This window comes from Otolemur garnettii, unplaced genomic scaffold (genome assembly GCF_000181295.1).
Source record: "Otolemur garnettii isolate 467f Iridium unplaced genomic scaffold, OtoGar3 scaffold00110, whole genome shotgun sequence".
Classification (NCBI taxonomy): Eukaryota; Metazoa; Chordata; class Mammalia; order Primates; family Galagidae; genus Otolemur; species Otolemur garnettii.
Window position 1 is genome coordinate 1,301,866 of NW_003852505.1, and position 17,469 is coordinate 1,319,334.

The window sequence follows — 17,469 nt, forward strand, 5'->3', positions numbered from 1 at the left end:
AGCAGTAATGGTTCTATCAATTATACCATAATTATTTAAAATCATCTTATTTCCAACTGTCTCATTTTTAATACCTTGTTTCTGTAACACAGGTCAAAAACAAATCAACAATAATAATAAATCAGGTAAGGCAACTATATCCCCTTCCTAGTGGTTTTCTCCAGTGTCCTGGGAGCCAACCCTCAATCCCTGCCAAGACAGTTTTTGTGCCCTTCTTTGTAGAGGCTGGAGGTAGGCTCACCCAACCTAACCCCACCAAGCCTTGCACCACTACGTTTCTCTGCTGTAGTAGAGAATAAGGAGTCCCCTGTGAGCTCGGGCCCACACTCACTCCCTGGGGGATTTGAGTGCATTTCCCAAGGAACTAGAGATGGTTACAGGTCCCAGAGAACACTTCAGCAGGCTCTTTCCTGAAAGTATAACTTAATGGCAGGGAGAATAATTTGTACAGCCCATTACAGCATCTACTCAATCAAATAGGCTAAGTAGCTGATGCTTACCTACAAGTATCACCTACCATCTCAGAGATTAAACTGGGCATCCCAATACAATTCATACTACTTGCAGTAAGGGAAGGTAGCAGACTAGAATCAGTCTATGGGTACACAACTCTCAAGGAAAGGATCAGAAGTTTCAGGTAGCCCAAGCTGTGAGGGGACTCCCTCTACCACCATAGACTTAGGGACTACTGGGGAGCTTCTCAGCATCTGTGCAAAGATATTGCCCTGGAGAAGAGGTGTAGCAGAGATATGAGGGCTGCATATCCTAGGTTTCTGCAGCTGACACCATTCTGAATTCTCAGGTGCATGGCATCAAGTATGCTCAGAACTAAGCTTTGCAGCAGTACCACTTACATCACCCCTGTCAGGCTAAGAAGGGACCAGGCAGAAAGGACACTCCCCCATCCTGTACCTTGTGACTGGGAGCCACGTACCCCAAACATACACAAAAAAGCATGGGGAACATACACAGGCACAAGCAGGGAAACCTTAGGCAACTGCTTCAGTGGGACCTAAGCAGGGAAAGGAGTCTGGCCTGCCAGTATCCCAGGCCAACCCAAGTGGGCATCAGTAGTCCCCACATTGGCAGAACAGCCCCCTACATATGCAGCTCTTCTCCCACAATCCACAAATCCAACTCACTGTGCCCTGGCCCAAGGCTCAGCCCCTGTGACTCTAGGGCTCCCACCAAGTCTACAATACCATCCCCAAGATTTCAGCAATGTACCTTGGCCCCAAGACCACACTCTGAGTCTCTACCACTGGCATTGGCTGGCAGAACCAACCCAACGTCCAACGCTCCAACAGGGATCACTAAGCATCAAGCCACCATTATACCTGCCCCTGATTCAAGCAAACACCCACAACCTAGTCACCCATAACCACTGCCCAATAGTCTCACCCAGCTGCCAGTGTGGAGATCTCCACTGGGAGATCCTAAGCAGAGCAATCCCTCCACAACATCAGCCTCCATGGAAAGGGTCTTACTAAGCCTCTAACTTGAATTTACAACAGTGAGCCAGGGAACAACCATCCCACCACCCCACAAGATCATCCAGCACTGGTTTAAACTGAGGAAACTATAGTGAAATGGAAAAAAAAACAGAACTGCTACACTGTAGGCCCTCAGTGTGCCCCTGCAAGGTCAGTATTCCTGAGTAGAACACAAAAGTGCCATTTAGGGTCCTCCCCTTCTTCTAAGCAGGATAATTCTCAGCAAAATGGAATAGTTGCCCTACAAACATATTATCCCAGAGTTGAGAGGAAAGGACTTAGATGAGAAGAAACCAGCCAAAGAATCCTGGAAACATGAAAAAACAAAACAGTTCTTTACCTCCAAGGGATAAAAATGGAACTATATTTTTCTAAAAAGAATATGTTCCAGCTGCAGGAGGGTGATTGGTGGGACCATACCTATGGTCCATCTTACAAGGATACATGTGAATCTTTCTAAATGCAGAATATAAATGTCTTAACACAATAACTAAGAAAATGCCACGAAGGCTATGTTAACCAGTTTGGTGAAAATACTTCAAATTGTATATAAAACCAGCACACTGTACCCCATGACTGCATTAATGTACACAGCTATGATTTAATAAAAAAAAATTTAAAAATGGAACTATAGCAGTGAGGAAAAAAGGAATTTGTCAAAATGACAGATATGGAATTCAGAATGGGAGGCAAATAAGATAAATGGAATTGAAGAGAATGTTGAAAACCAATTTAAAAGAAGTCAAAAATTTTCAACAAATCAACAGAAAGTTGCTAAGGAAAAAGACAACATAAAGGATATAACAGAACATAAACAAATTAAAGAGCTAAAAACACAGCATAAAGCATCAAGAACAGACTAAATCAAGCAGAAGAAAGAATCTCAGAGTTGAAGACCAGGCTCTTGAACTAACTCAGTCATTCAAAAGGGCAAAAAAGAGAATAAGAAAGAGTGAGCAATCACTTAGAGGAACATGGGATTTATTTGAAGTGAATTAACATATGAATTACAGGTATCCCTGAGGGAAAAGAAGAAAGAGAAAAATCATTGAAAGCCTATTAAAGGGAATTATTGAGAAAAACTTTCTTGGTATTGCCAGAGATTCAAACATGCACAAACAAGATAGACATTGAACACCAGGAAGATTCATACTAAATAGGACATCTCCAAGACACATATTAATAAACCTGGCTAACATAAAAATGAAGGAGAACATTCTACAAGCAGTAAGACGAAATCAACAACTAACTAACAATGCAGACTACATGGTAGAGACCTTACAAGCCAGAATGGATTGAGGCTCCACTTCAGTCTCCTTAAACAGAACAACTGTCAGCCCATAACTTTGTATCCTGAAAACTAAATTTCATAATTGATGGAGAAATAAAGTCTTTTCTAGCAAAGTAATTTGTCATGACTCAACCTGCCCTACAGGAAATACTCCAAATTGCATAATACCAGGAACTGCACAAAGGATACCCAACAGTGTAAAATCACCCTAAAGCTAAAGCAAAGCTCACAACTAGAATAAAACACTAGCACAAGAGGGAGGCAATAAAGTACTATCCAATACAATGAACAGAATACCAGCCCACATAAACAACTGTATTAGTCAGCATTAACAGTCTGAATGCTCCACTCAAAAGACAGGCTAGCTGAATAGATTAAAAATTACAACCCAAGTATTTTCTATCTCCAGACAAGAACACACAAGGACTTATACAGAATAAAGGCAGAAGAATGAAAAAATTATTATACACACACACACATACAAGAGAGAGAGTAGGGGCAACCAATCTCATACCAGATAAAATTTTAAATTGGCAATAATAAAAACAAAGATGGTCATTATATAATGTTAAAAGGAGCAATTCAACAAGAAGATATAACAATCCTAAATATATATACACCTAACACAGGTACTCTGAGATACATAAAGCAAACTGTACTAGATCAAAGCAAAGAGATAATGTCATTGTAATTGCCAAGCACATGAACACCCTACTGACAGAGCTGGACAGATCATCAAAGCAGAAAATAAATAAAGAAACACTGGACTCAAATGGGACTCCAGAACAAATGGGCCCAACAGACATCTACAGAATTCTACCTAAAAACTAATGAATACAAGGGCTATCTGGGAAGGACCCAGCCATGTTTGTCTCTATTTTTCAAATTATATGGCTACATACTTTCCAGACATCTCTGTATACATTATTCTCACCAGTACATGGTACATTCTCCTAGACTGATCATACCTTAGGCCACAAAACATGTCTCAACAAATTCAAAAAGGCAGAAATCATACCATGTCTATTCTCAGACCATAGTAGAGTGAAACTAGAAACCAATTACAAGATAAACACTCAAATCTACAAAAGTCATAGAAATAACATCCTGCTGAATGATTATTGGGTCAGTAATGAAATTAAGGAAATAAAAATATTCCTTGAACTAAACAGCAAAGGGAACACAAGCTATCAAAATAGTTGGGATTCACCAAAACTAGTCATAAGGGGAAATTCATAGCCTTAAATTCCTACATCAAAAAGACAGAAAAATCACCAATTAACAACCTAATACCACATCTCAAAGAACTAGAAAGGGAAGAGCAAACCAAACCCAAAGACAGCAGAAATAACAAAGGTCAAAACAGAACTAAAGGAAATAGAAACTAAAAAAAAAAAAACAAAAACAAAGAATTGATCAAACAAAAATCGATTATTTGAAAAGATAAACAAAATTGATAGAGTACTATCCAGATTAATCAGAAATATAAGAGAAAGGACTCAAATAATCTCAATCATAAGTGAAAAATGTCATCACAACAGATACCGCAGGAACACAAAATATCACCCATGAATACTACAAAAACCTCTATGTACACCAACTAGAAAACATGGAAGAAATAGATAAATTCCTACAAACGGAAACCTCTCAATCCTGAATGAGGAAGAAATAGACTCCTGAATAGAGCAATAATAAGCAGCAAGATGGAAGCAGTAATAAAATATCTCCCAAGAACATGAAAAAAAGGCCTAAACCCAATGGATTTACAGCATAATTATACCTAAAAAGGGCTGGTAACCATACTACAATAATTATACTAGAACATCAACAAGAGGAGTCCTCTCCAACTCATTACATCAAAGCCAGCAAAGGACAAAACAAAAAACCAAAACTACAGACCCATGTCACTGATAAATATAAGTATAAAAATCCTCAGCAAAATACTAGCACATCAATATGGATGGAAGTGGAGACCATCATCCCATGTGACGTATCTCAGGAATGAAAAAACAAATACCACATGTACTCTTCTAATAATTTGAAACTATTCCATTGGCACAGAGGGAAGTAAAAGTCATTGGAAATCAAAAAGGGGGGATGAGGGAGCAAGAAAGGGATAAAAACCTACCTAACAGGTACAATGAACACTAGTCAGGTGATGGGCACCTTTATAGCCTTGATTCAAGCCATGTAGCAAAAACATTTGTAACCCCTTAATATTTTGAAATTCAAAAAGTTCTTAAAAAAAATAACTCAGTATGCTAATTAACATTAATCTGAGCAAAGTTACTCAAATTGACAAGGAAAACTCTCAGAAATTATAATCAAATAGGAAATTCTGACTACAGGAAAGCACCATCTTATATGAGGACGGTGATCCTTTCAAATACTGGTTATGAGGGGAAAGGTGACAAAAACTTAAAATCAAAGTATAGAAAACACTTTTGTCTTTCTCTCTTCCTAAACAGTTCAGTCCAAAACCACTAGTGGGGGTAAACAAAGTAGGCATCCCCTGGGTAGATAGCATGGTAGAGACCCTTTGTGGGGCTTGACAGGGTGAAGATAGTGTCACTACAGGAAGACTGTATCAACCTGGCAGGGTGAGATGCATCTCAAACAAATGAAGAGAGTATTCACACAGGGAGGCAGCAGGATTGTTGGGAACCAAAAACAGTGGGGAAGGCAAGGGTGTGTCAATAGGGAATTAATTAGCTACATGCAGAGGGACTGTTCAAATAATGGAAGATAAGTTTCTTAATACTATCAATTAAGGGGTGAAATCATGAAAAGAGAAAAAAATAGAATGAACTCCATGGTACTGGATTGGAATTTGAGGTATCAGTGCGAACCCATAGGTATAAATGTGTATGTGTTAATATGTCCACATATGCATACATAAAAATATTTCCCAGTTCTATCAATAAAATGGCCCTGAGTACAGCAATACCCTAATAGCAATGAGCACACAGATTTTGGTTCTATACACTATTCTCTATTAAAAGGACCCAAGGTGACTGATTCCAGAACTAAAGCAGAAAAAGTATAAGATGAACTAGAATGTAAGAAAGCACTTGGAAAGTACCAGATGAACTTGGAATGTCATAAAGAATGGAGAAATGTCAAAAGGACACAGAAATCAACTTGAAGGGGCTCCTATTGTCCAAATATGGGGCAACTTAATATCAAAACACATGATAGATTTTAGCTCTTTAAATAAAATGAGAAACTATTGCTTCTCGGCCTTTGGCTAAGATCAAGTGTAGTATCTGTTCTTATCAGTTTAATAAATCAATAAACTATAAATCCATGCTGATGGCATAAACAAAATAGTCAAAGTTTGATGAGGATAGGATATTTACATAGACTCAAAGTACTCCCAATTTCCTCAGAAATACCATTAATTAGGAAGAGAAGAAAAAATAACTTTACAGTAGAGATGCATGAGAAAAGCTTAATCAAGTTATCAAGTTGAATGGGACAAATCAATATCAGGCACCACCTGATAGGATGCAAGGAGAAGAACACAGTATCATTTCTGTGCAATTCCTGCTGAAGAAGCAAAACCTCTACATCAGTGGTTCTCAACCTTCCCAATGCCACAACCCTTTAATACAGTTCCTCACATTGTGATGACCCCCTAGCACATCCATATTGATGTGCTAGTATTTTGTTGAGGATTTTTATACTTATATTTATCAGTGACATGGGTCTGTAGTTTTGGTTTTTTGTTTTGTCCTTTGCTGGCTTTGATGGAATGAGCAACGAAAATAACCATAAACTTATTTACTTTGCTACTTCATAACTGTCATTTTGCTACTGTTATGAATCGTAATGTAAACATCTGATATGCAGGATGCATTTTCATTGTTACATCATTGTTACAAAGGGGCTGCGACCCACAGGTTGAGAACTGCTGCTCTACATAGTCATGAGGAACCAGTAAGACGAATGCAAACCACTACAAAATAACTGGCCTGTTATTCAAAACTGTCAAGGTTATGAAAGTCAAGAAAAGATTGAAGAAGTATTCCAGATGGATGAACATTAAAGAGACATTACCATTAAATCAACATGATTCTGAAGTGGAACTTTTTCCTATGGAGAATACTTTGTGATAAGTGGAAATTTTGAATAGGTTCCATTTTGAATATAGTAATGCATTAATATTTTTATCTACACAGGGTCCTAGAACCAATCCTGCACAGATAGCAAGGGATGACTGAACACATAGCTTGAAAAAACTATAATTATTTTAGCAATCTAAAATTTGAGGAAAACAAAGCAACTACAGCAGAAGAGGAAATAGGAATTGAATTACTAATGTTTTTAATAGCAAGAGCCATGCCTGGATGTAGGTGTGTCGTTAAGTATACGTTTAAGGCCAAATAATACACTGGAATTAAACGTGGAGCAAAGCTTAGAACAGATCAGGTTGAGTTTTCAGTCTATTTTTATCTACCTTCCTACCCCTCAATACTTATTAGGTCAATACTTATTCTCTCCCAACCCACAGATGAGAAACTACCAGAACTATTTCACCAAAAGAAAAAAAGTAATTTACATATAAAAACAATGGTAAAGGTTATACCAATTTAACTGTAAATATTAAATTTATCACAAGCACTATACAATACTGAAAATCAAACAGAATACATTTTTATCATAGAAGGTTTTTTTTTTACATTAATCTGTGAAATTCAGGCCCCTGAGATAAAAATAACTCTTGAACTGTGTCAAAAAACCCTGGGTACTCAAGACTTGGCTCTTTCCCTTGCTATATGAACTTGGAGAATTCTCTCACCTTTATGTATCAGATTCCCTACCTTTTTATGCTTAAGAGGGTTAAGCACTCTCTCTATAATCTTATTCTATTTCTAAAAAATGTGGTCTGTTATTTGTGGAGCCACAAGTATTCTTAGATAAACATAAAGCCTTAACTCTGCTTTCAACTCCTTTCAAAAAATTCAACTTGAATTTCTTCAGGGTCTACCTTCCAAGGAGAACAAAGTGATTCAAGTATATCATCTCATTAATTTTCAAGACAGGAAAAAGAATTTCTGCCACGAAAAAATGAGAGAAAGAAACAAGAAGGAAACTGGTGAAAGATTTAAAAAATTGCCACTGTTACATTGGCAGATCCAAGACCAAAAAACAGGGCTCCATACTCCAAACTCCATACTCAGTGCTGTATTCTGCATTTCCAACAGAAGGGTCAATCAGGTAAATGAATTACCATTAGGGGAAATAGGTAGGAGTGTGGGAATCAAAATGTTTGTATACTTTCCCCTTTATGTCACATGGTCAAAGCATAAATGTAATATAGAGGGCCAGGCACTGGGCTCTGGAGATGAAAGAGCTATCTCTCCATAAAGGCCTTATTAGTCTTAGAACTGCCTAAGTATATTCTGGGTGGTCTCACACTGATTTGAATAGTCGCCCAAGCTTGAGAAGTCAAAAGTGGGAGGCAAGCCAAGCCTAAGAGACCTGCCAACTCTGGACAATGGCTGAACTCAGACAAGTTTGGACAAAATTACATATTTAGTATTTTCAGTAATGTGCCAGGGAAAAATAAATGACACTGTCTACTTTGATGCATAACTCTTCCTGTCAAAAAAAGCATTAAATTTAATTTGAATTCACTCTGCTGCCTCTGTTATTTGTTTCCCCTAAAATAGACTGCTAAATCACTACAGGATTTTATTCTAGCTATCTATAGCTCATATCTATGTCAGCTATGCCATGCTGTGCTGATACAGGAAAATGCCTTTACCTTCAGAATAGTTCATTTCATAGAGGAATGACACATTTCTATTCCCACAATAGCACATTAAAGACACTTTGAGGAGATCCATAGTAGGGCTATCTGTGGATCACAAAACTTCAAATTGTCATAGATAAGGCCCAAAGGCAGGCACAGAAACTATCATCTAATGAAAGAATATATCTTCAGGAAAAAGAAAAGGTATTACTCTTTTTCTTTTCATTTAAGTCTAAAATGAAGTCATGACAGAGAAAAAAAAAACAAAGTGCTGAGGGTAGGGGAAAGGTCAAATTATCACACAGAACTAATAATCAGAAAGACATTGCCCTCTGGTTATATATTTTTAAAAGCATTCACATTAATTAAGGCTATGAATTATTTTGTGGGTCCATATTCCTTGTCACATGTATCCCAAAATAGAACATGACACAACCGTTATTCAGAAGACTTTGAAAGGTTCACATAATCTTTTTAACACTCACCTTGCAGCTGCATTGGTTGGAAAGATGAAAAGGGGCAGGAAAGAAACACTGAAAAAGGAGGGAAGTGAAAACTTCCTACAAGAAAGAAATACTTTTATCAAATTTCGGCTCCCAACTCAATTACAGCACTTAATCTAGCTATCAGTGTGAATGTGTGCATGCCCAATATAAGAAGAGCTGGCATACTTTAGGACAGTGGTTCTCAACCTTCCTAATGCCATGACCCTTTAATACAGTTCCTCATGTTGTGGTGACCCCCAACCATAAAATTACTTTCATTGCTACTTCATAACTGTCATTTTGCTACTGTTATGAATCGTAATGTAAATATCTGATATGCAGGATGTATTTTCATTGTTACAAAGGGGTCACAACCCACAGGTTGAGAACTGCTGCTTTAGGATAAACATCCTGGACAGTCATTATAATAATGGTACTTCCCAATATGACTAATATGCTGTTACTATTGAGATTTTGACTCTGGAGCTAAATTTCCTGCATTTGAAGCCAGGATTCACACTTATTAAGTGTGTGACCTCAGACAACTTACTTAATCTCTTTGTGCCTAAGTTTTTTATTTATAAAATGGGAATAATTATTAGCACCTACTTTCTATGGTTATTATGAGAAGAAGACAAATTAATATAATTAAAGGATTTGGATCTGGAACAAGGTAAATGCTATTTAAGTGTTACCTATCATGTGCTGACTCCTGCCACCACCACTACCACTACTTTTGGGACTCTGACCCCCATTACCAACGCCATAGAAATAAAGGACAGTGCTGTGGAAGCTATTAGGAAGGGCCACCTAATTCTGCTTGCAAGAGTCAGGGGGCTATATGTCAGTGAAAATTTCAGAGAAGTTAATCCCTGCACTTGGTCCTGAAGGATAAACAGGAGTTGGTTAGGCCAAGAATATGAGAGAAAGAATTCCAGAAAGAAGGATGGAAATATGAGGGAACATGTCACCTTCCAATGTTGGGGGATGTTGTAACACGAGCTCTAGGCAGAAGAAGAGGCTGCTGAGATATACAGGAGCCATATGAGAAGCCTTGCTATAGTGGGAACCACTGAAGAAATCTAAACAAGGAAAACAATATGAACATATTTACACCTCGGAAAGATCATTCTGGCTGCAAGAGAGAGATGAACTATCATGGAAGGAGGAGAGGGCTAAGACTAGAAGCAAAAAAAAAAAAGATTAGAAAGGTAAAAGCCAGGCTAGAAGGCTCTTATAATAGGTGGCAAATTGTGTGGAGATTAACTAAGGAAATGATAATAAGAATAAAGCAGCAGGGGAGAGAGGACTGAAGAATAATTAGGAAGGAGAAATAAGACTTGGTTACTGACTCAGTATGAGGGATGAGAAAGTCCAGGATGATGCCCAAGTCAATTGAGTGAATGGTGGTATCATTCATTAAATGAAGCCAAGAGTACAGATGAGGAGGCAAGTACTAGGGGCTAAGATTACATGGATTGCACATGTCATGTTTACATAATGGGAAATATTCATAGTGACCAAACGTTCCTATGTATGCGTTCCAAAATATTTACAGAGCTTTCAAAGCAGTGGGATTATACCTTTCTATAATTTTTCAAAATACTTCACAAATAAGAATAAATTATACAATCGAATGAGGAATACTTATATAAATATAGGAATGTTTAATTTCAAGGAGAAAATGACTATTAACCTCAGATCCTGCCTCCCCCAACTTCCCACTAAATATTCTGTAGATAGAAAGAGTCAGGTCCAGTGTCATCACTGAAACTGCGACCTGGCAAAGAAACACTGTTTTTAAAAGCAGCCAGAATTCTAACCCCTCCCATTATGTGCCCCTTTCCAACCACCACTATTGTCAATACCTCTTTGTCCTTTATCAGGTCAGAAATTATAGGTCCTGGAATATATTAGAAAGCCCGTGTGCCAGACTCTGAAAATGTAACATATTAACTCCCTGCTGCTATGACAGATGATCACAATTTTGGTGACTTTAAACAACACCAATTGATTGTCTTACAGTTCTGAATGTTAGAGGTCCAAACTCAAGTGTTGGCAAAGTTTCAATGCAGAATTAGTTACCTTGCCTTTGTCAGCTTCTGGAGGCCACCTACATTCTTAGCTTGTGGCACCTTCTTACATCTTCAATGAGCATCACCCCAAACTCTGGGCCTATCATCGCATATCTTTTTCCTGACTCTGACCTGTCTTTCTCTGCTAAGGACACTTGTGATTACATTGGGCCCACCTGAATTCTCTAGGATAATCTCTTCATCTCAAAGTCCTTGACTTAATCCCATCTTCAAAGTTCTTCTTGCCATGTACAGCATCACAGTCACAGTGATTATGTCACAGTTCTAGGGATTATGAGGTGGAGACCTTGGGGAAGGCTAATATTCCATCTATTACAAGTGGTATTTGTCATATTTCTATGCTATCAAGGTACTTTTATTTCCATTCCACACATTGTTTTAGGAAAATGAATCATTAAATTAACAGAAACACATTCACAAACAAAATGAGGAACTCTTCTGCAAGGAAAATTCATCTCTTCTCTCCCATTAATTTATGTATTCAATCATTTATTTCTATTACTAATGATTTTTTTTAATAAGAGCCAGAGAAAAAGGTGAGATTAGTGCCCAAGATCACAGAGAGGACAATGGTTAATTCATTATTCATTCACTCAATAAATATTTACTGAGCAACTAATATGTACAAGAAATGATTTAAAATGCTAAGATTAAAGCAGTAAACAAGTAGGAGGAATTACGTTACCAGACCTCAGACTATACTATAAAGTGATAGTGATCAAACAGCATGGTACTGGCACAAAAACAGAGAGGTAGATGAATGGGACAGAATAGAGAGCCAAGAGATGATTCCAGCCACCTACCATTATCTGATTTTTGACAAGCCAATTAAAAATACTGAGTGGGGAAAAGATTCCCTATTTAACAAATGGTGCTCCTGTAGAAGACTGAAACTAGACCCACACCTTTCACCATTAAGTAAGATACACTCTCACTGGATTAGAGTTAAACTTAAGACATGAAACTATGAAAATACTAGAAGAAAGCATAGGGAAAACACTTGAAGAAATCAGCCTGGGTGAAAATTTTATGAGAAGGACCCCTCGGGCAATTGAAGCAACATCAAAAATACACTTTTAGGACCTGATCAAACTAAAAAGTTTCTGCACAGCCAAGAACACAGTAAATAAAGCGGGTAGACAGCCCTCAGAATGGAAGAAGATATTTGCTGGTTATGTCTCCAACAAAGGTTTAATAACCAGAATCCACAGAGAACTCAAATGTATGAGCAAGAAAAAAACAAGCGATCCCATCTCAAGGTGGACAAGGGACTTGAATAGAAATTTCTCTAAAGAAGATAGGCACATGGCCTACAGATACATGAAAAAATGTTCTCCATCCTTAATCATCAGAGAAATGTAAATCAAAACTACTTTGAGGTACCACCTAACCCCAGTAAGATTAGCCCATATCACAAAATCCCAAAACCAGAGATGTTGGCATGGATGTGGAGAAAAGGGAACACTTCTACACTGCTGGTGGGAATGCAAATTAATTTGATCCTTTTGGAAAGACATCTGGAGAACACTAAGATAACTAAAAATAGACCTGTCATTTGATCCTGCAATTCCTTTATTAGGTATACATCCAGAAGACCAAAAATCGAATTACAACAAAGATATTTGTATCAGAATGCTTATTGCAGCCCAAAGCATAATCGCTAGATCATGGAAGAAGCCCAAGTGCCCATCGACTCACGAATAGATCAATAAATTGTGGTACATGTACACCGTGGAATTCTATGCAGCCCTAAAGAAAGATACAGACTTTACCTCCTTCATGTTTATATGGATGGAATTAGAAAATGTTCTTCTTAGCAAAGTATTTCAAGAATGGAATAAAAAGTATCCAATGTACACAGCCCTATTTTGAAACTAATTCATAGCTTTTATAGGAATGTCATAACCCCATTATAGCCTTAGAATATGGGAAGGAGTGGGAGAGGGGAGGTGAGAGGGGTAGATGGGGGGAGGGAGGGTGATTCGTGGGGTCACCTCTATGATTAATCTTACAAGGGTACAAGTGAATCTTTCTAAAATCAGAGTATGAATGTCTTGACTTAATAACTAAGAAAATGACATGAAGGTTATGTTAACCAGTTGGATGAGAGTATTTCAAAATGTATATGAAAACAGCATACTGTACTCCATGATTGCATTAATGTACATAGTTACACTATAAGGAAAAAAAAGCAGTAAACAAGTCAAAATAAAATGCTGGGTCTCCTGGAGTTCCCACCTTAGTGAAAGGGAATAGACAATAAATAAAGAAGGAAAAAGGGAGAGCAGACAGAGAAGGAGGGAGGGGGGAGGGTAAGGACAAAAAAAAAGAAAGAAAATAGTGACTAATTCTCACATAAATTGGATTCACTTTTGACTAAAGTACATTACTTAAACATTTTTACTTCAACTTGCTAATATGTTGTTTAGGATACAGGATACTGCATCCTCATTTAAAAGTGAATTATGTTTGTAATTTCTCCTTTATAATATTATATTTTTTCCAATTTTAATATCAGGTGTATCCAGATTAAGCAGAATAATTTTGAAGTATTTCTTCTTTTTCTATTGTCTATAAGATTTGGCATGATCTGTTTTTTGAAATTATCTTTTATTTTTATGTATAAATATTAGTTGTCTATTTTTTGAGACTTTGGAAAAAAATAATAAGAAGTTAATTGATGACTCCATTCTGAACCTCAGAGTCAAAGCATTCTATAATAGTCATACTCTTATTTGACAATGTGAATGTTACTTTCTTTGCATTATTATTATTATTTCTTTATACTTCATTGCAGCAATCATCTGATTTCTTTTCTGAATGTACTTATCTTCATTAATTCTTTACAAGGTTTTTGTTTCCAGTCTTTATCTTAAACATTGTTATTGTTGTTAAATTGTAAGCCTTTTTAATTCTGTGAAGGCAAAAAGTGGAAACCTAATAATCACATGTATATGTAAAAAAAATTAATTAAATTAAATAAAAAAGAAGGAAAATAATCTAATAGTAGAAGTGATACATCTTATGCAGATAATGAAACTAAGATGGTGTGACAGTAAGCAGGTGTCCACTTTAGATTGAGTGGTCAAAGAAACCCTCTCATAGGAGAAGACATTTTAGCGAAGCTCTAGACAAAAAGAGTCAGCCACATAAAGACCATGATTAATAACTATTTTTTTAGACAGAGTCTCACTTTGTTGCCTTTGGTAGAATGCTGCGGTGTCATAGCTCACAGCAACCACAAACTCCTGGGCTCAAGTGATCCTCTTGTCTCACCAGCAGCTGGGCCTACAGGTGTCCACCACAGTGCCTGGCTATTTTTTAGAGACAGAGTCTTGCTCTTTCTTACTCAAGTTGGTCTTGAACCTCTGAGTTCAAGTGATCCACCCACCTCAACCTGCCAGAGTGCTAAGATTACAGTGTGAGACAGCACGCCTGGCCAATTAATAACATTTCAGACAACAGTACAAAGATTATTCAGGAATTTTCCTTCCTTTGAGATTAAACAGACAAACACAAAAACAAATAGCACAGTGGTTTTCAACCTTACTAATGCTGCGACCCTTTAATACAGTTCCTTATGTTGTGGTGACCCCCAACCATAAAATTATTTTCGTTGCTACTTCATAACTGTCATTTTGCTACTGTTATGAATCATAATATAAATATCTGATATGCAGGATGTATTTTCATTGTTACAAAGGGGTCGTGACCCACAGGTTGAGAACCGCTGAATTAGCATGAGGCCAATGGAAATATATTGAGAAACACTATTTCTTATGCAACTAGAAATCATGGCCTCAATGAGGGAAGAACAGAAAGAAAGCCAAATAAGGTAAGAAGATAAGATGAGAAAATATATAAATTATATTGGTCAATGGTAAAGAAACTAAATCACCATATCAACCAAATTGTACAATGGGGGAAGTAAACAGAAGACTTGACACATTACATACCAAAAATCAATAAAATAGAAAGAAAAGAAAAAAGAAAAATTATGACAGACATGAAAGACACTATAATTGATAACACCACCCTAAATGGAATCTAATATTGTTTTTTTTTAATCTAATATTGTTATTGTTGTTTCTACCATAGACTAGCTTATATCATGCAGCTATTACATCTACTACAAGTTTTTCTTGACATGTGAAAATTTTCAAGATACAACTAAGAAAACCAAGTAAGTATTTCCATTTATTGAGCCTTTACCATTCTCCAAAAACTCGACTCCCTTACAAACATTCTATTTAATCCACAGACTAATCATATACAGTGATTTTACTTTATTTTAAAGATGAGAAAACAGACTCAGAGAGATAAAGAAACTTTCCAAATTTCACCTTGCTAGTTAAGTAGCAGAGCTTGATTGGATCCTGAATTTGGCAGATTTCAAAGCCTCTGTTCTTAACCACACTACCATAATCAGATCATGTTCGGTAAGTATGACCTTCGTTACATTTAAAAGTGTACCAAAAGATTAAAGTAAAAATACATCAAAGGTGTTTATAGAGATTACCTTAGTTGATTATTTACCCTGGATATACTTTTTATTTTTATAAGTGTTCTACAATAAATGTATATTACTGAAAAATGCACAGGTGCTCACGCCTGTAATCCTAACACTCTGGGAGGCTGAGGCAGGTAGATTGCCTGAGCTCACAGGTTCCAGACCAGCCTGAGCCAGAGTGAGACCTCATCTTTAAAAAATAGCTGGGTGCTGTGGCAGGCACCTGTAGTCCCAGCTACTCAGGAGGCTGAGGCAAGAATATCCCTTGAGCCCAAGAGTTTGAGGTTTCTGTGAGCTATGATACCATAGCACTCTACCAAGGATGACAAAGAGAGACTCTGTCTCAAAAAAAAGAAATGGTGAAGAGAGGGAATAAAGAACTTTTGGTCTTGAACTCAAGAAAAAGATTTAGGCTCTAGATATAAACACAAGGTCTTCTGTATATAAATGAGGACTTCAACAATTGTTGTAAATGAGATTGCAATGCAATGTGTAGAAAGTGTAGAACATGAATAGAATTATGAACAGCAACACTCAAGACATAGGGAGAAAAAGAGAAATCAGAGTATTAATTCCTCTTTCCAGAAACAGAAACACTGCTAGAAAATTCCTATAAATGGATAAAGCATACAACATTACTAACAAGCTCATGCCCTTTATATGAAAACATGCCACTCATCAGAGACTTGAACAAATATGCTGACACACTGCACATGCGTCTACTGCACGTTGTTATGACAATGATAATGATTAACTAAAACATACACAATTTCTAAACCAAAGCAAGTTCACTGTATAAAAAATAACTAGTTTCGGAATTTCACGTGTTATGCTCTTATATTATTATTCCTATAGGTATCTTCTAAGATTTATAATCATCTCCTAACTTACTTCAGCAAAGATAAAACTAGACCCTCACAAGCTTTTAATATTTAAAAACACAGAAAAATACCTTCATTGGAGTTTAGAAATCCAAATTGTAGTAAAATAATAGAAGTATTTATTTCAGATCACTGATTATCTTGTTAAATTAATTTTCCATGAAGTTAATCAAAGATGTGTTTCTTTAGCATCTACTATGTGCTTAGGCTTAAAGATACACTTCCATACTTTGAAAACTAAATAGAATATTGGGATAAAAATACTGCTTTACAAACAGTGAAATGCTCATATTTTTAAATAGAGAATGACCTGATTCCCAGCCCTGTATTCCCTTGGTATTATATGAACACTATGAAGACATGATCATATATTATGTCAATACAAAAGTTTGGGCTTATTCCTAGAATCTACACTAAATTCCTGTACCCTATTTTACAGTTTAAAATGTTGCCACTAAATGTTCAGTTACCTACCTATTAGTAATAGTTGACTGTAGAAAACAAAAGAAAACTACTCTAACCCATTTAACAAAATAAAATCAGTAGCAATTTTTGATAAACGCTGCAATTTCTATAAATATTTACAGAAAGCCTACCATTAAAAAAAACCACACCTATGTGCTACATAGGAAGGATACAAAAATACATTAGCTACAGTCAGCCAATCTCTGAAAAGGACCCCTGATTCATAAGGAAAGACAGGCTCAAATTATATCAGTGTATAACCAAATGTGATAACATTCATTGGAGTGATAAAGCAATTTAGAGGCAAGAAACTCCTCCTGATCATGTGATTGGATTGATCAAGAAAGGCTTTCTGTAAGGCATAGAATTTGATCTGGGTCTTGAAGAACAGGTAGGACTTCAATAATCACAAACAGGAACAGATAATCTATATGACATGATCAGATTAGGAATTTTAAAAGATCACTGTGATTACAGTATAAAAAATCCA

At 36.6% G+C, this 17,469-nt stretch overlaps 1 protein-coding gene and 1 pseudogene across 1 annotated transcript in view; one reads left to right on the forward strand and one right to left on the reverse strand.

Annotated features, from left to right (window-relative positions):
* KLHL13 (kelch like family member 13) overlaps nt 1-17,469 on the reverse strand; it is a 213,772-nt gene that overhangs the window by 107,819 nt on the left and 88,484 nt on the right. The gene's annotated exons all lie outside the window — the stretch shown is intronic.
* LOC111727528 lies at nt 6,013-6,142 on the forward strand (annotated as a pseudogene).